The sequence below is a fragment of the Ambystoma mexicanum genome, chromosome 12 (assembly GCF_040938575.1).
Source record: "Ambystoma mexicanum isolate Mex_15411 chromosome 12, UKY_AmexF1_1, whole genome shotgun sequence".
NCBI classification, from domain to species: domain Eukaryota; kingdom Metazoa; phylum Chordata; class Amphibia; order Caudata; family Ambystomatidae; genus Ambystoma; species Ambystoma mexicanum.
In genome coordinates, this window is record NC_090936.1 from 548,325,051 (window position 1) to 548,327,687 (window position 2,637).

Here is a 2,637-nt window from a genome sequence, read left to right on the forward strand (position 1 = left end):
GGCTTCTCATCTCCCATTAGCTTTGTGTCTTTCCTAACACTAAGCCATATGAGGGATGAGTGGTCTGTAACTAAGGTACATTTTCTACCTGTGAGAAAATACCTGAGGTAGTTTCCAGCCCATTTTATCACCAGAGCCTCTAACTCAAAGGTAACATATTTCCTCTTTCTCAGAAACAGTTTTTGGCTGATATAAAGTACTGGATGATATGATATGATATGATATGATGGGTTATTTATGACGCGATTAATACCCAGAGGTTTCTAAGCGCAGACCCGGGGATCGAACCTGTGTTGCTTAGTGTCCTCTTGTTTCCAAGGCGAGCACGCTGCCCCTGAGCTATCTATCTGTTCATATTTTTGTGATAATAATGCCCATATCCCTTCTTTGGAGGTGTCGGTTTGGAGGATATGATATGATAGTTTATCTATATAGTGCCTATAGACAATGTGTTTCAAAGCGCTACAAGGTAAGGGAGGAAAACAGGGAAAAAACAATGACATTATTGCAAGGCCATGAACAACAAGAATGCGAAATTAACTATCATACTCTGCCTGGTGACATTTCAGATGGTGCAAGAGCTAAGACACAGATAAGTAAGGGAGGAGGTGGGAGGCAAATGGGAACAGATAAGCGACTACCGTACTAGGCCTGACAACATTTCTGGTAGAGCCAGGTGAGGGAGAAGGGGAGGAGAAAGGAGGGAGAGGAACAAAACAAGCAACTATCGTACTAGGTCTGATGACATTTCAGATAGTGCTGGGGGGGAACAAGTAAGGGAAGTGGGGAGAAACAAACATTTTTTGCTATCATACTAGGTCCAGGGACAATTGTGATAGAGTAAGAGCATAGACAAAATTAAGAGAGGGCAGGAGGAGAGAGGGAGAAGGGAGAGGAACAGATAATAAAACAGTGAAAAAGAATGGAGAAGCAGAGGGGAGAGCAAATACAGTTGCAGAGGTCAGTAAAAACACATAGGGCCTGATTCCGAGTATGGAGGTAACCATTCCGCTTTTAGTGGCATGGCTACCCCCATACCAGGTACCGGGTCCGGGTTCCCTGAATGGGGAAATACCGGGCCATTCCGACCTTGTAGGGCCCGGTATTTCCCCATTCATTGAACCCGGACCCGGTACATCCCCATTCCCATTTGAGCCCTCATAGGGCTCAATGGGAATGGGGAGGATGCTAACAACAGGCCTGTTAATGACAGGCCCGTTGTTAGCATCCTGCTCTGTTTTACCAGGGGTCCTTAGCGGGTCCCGCGAGCAGACCTCGTAATGAGGCGGTAGGGGGTTAATGGCGCTGGCAGCTCTACCGGCACCGTTAACCCCATACACCAGGATCGGAATGAGGCCCATAATGTTGCATAGAACAGAAAATGTAAGCAAGGATTTGAGAATGACGATGGGCATAGCATGATTCAGCTATTAGCGCCATGGTTGCCGCCGGTATTTTACCGTGTCCGCCTTGATGGATGGCGGAATTACCGCCCTACTCCAAGGTGAGCAGGGGCGGTAATTCCCCCTTCACCAAGGCACTTCCCCATTCCCATTTTTGCCCTCATAGGGCTCAATGGGAATGGGGAAGGAGCTAATTACGGTACCGCAAATTGCGGTACCGTAATTAGCACCAAGGTCCCTTTGCGGGCCCGTTCCTTAACCAGCCGTTGAGGTCGGGTCCCGCAAAGGGACCTTGTAGTAAGGCGGTAAGGGTTTACCGGTACCAGTGCCCTTACGGGTACCAGTAAACCCTTACCGCATTCCATGCAATGAGGCCCAAAGTGTCCATAAAGCCATATCCAAGCTTTGAATAAAATCCTTATTAAAGTTAGGGACTTTTAGGATGGGTTCACTACAAAGAAAACATTTCAGTATTAAAACAGACTTGATCTTTTTTTGTCCACTTTATTTTCTGAGGTTTGGCGTTCTTTAACCTATCAGTTATCCAGGAGGTGATGGTCAAATAGTTCGGTGTAAACTTCCTGTAATAACCAGTAAGACCAAAGAAAGCCCTAAGAACTCTTTTAGTCTTCGAAGTGGGTGTTTCTTTAATGGCCAAGACTTTTTCAAGTTGTGGCTCAACCACTCCTTTCCCACAAAGAAGCACAAGTACTTAACTGCCATTTGGGCTAAGTGGCATTTCTTGTGTTTGAGAGTTTGGCTGGCTCATTTTAGGGCTCTGGTAACTTTGTATCGATGATAGATATGCTCTTCCAAGATTTTGCTATGAATGATAATATCACCCAGATAAGCTCTGCAATAATTAGAATAGGGTCGCATGATCTGGTCCATTAACCTCTAGAAAGTGGCAATAGCTGCATGGAGCCCGAATGGAAGGACCTTAAACTTATAGAGTCACCTAGGGGTGGAACATTTTTTCTTTGTCCCCTGGTTTTAATGGTACCTGCCAATAGCGCTTGGCAAGATCAATCATGGAGAGGTAGACGGCCGTGCCTAGCCAATCAATAAGATCGTTCATTGAGGCATCAGGCAATTGTCGAACTGGGACACAACATTGATTTTTAGAAAGTATATACAAAACCTCCATGATTGATCAGGTTTGGCCACTAGGACTATTGGCAAGGAGCACAGACTCTGGGATGGTTCAATTAAATCTGCTTCCAGCATTTTCTCT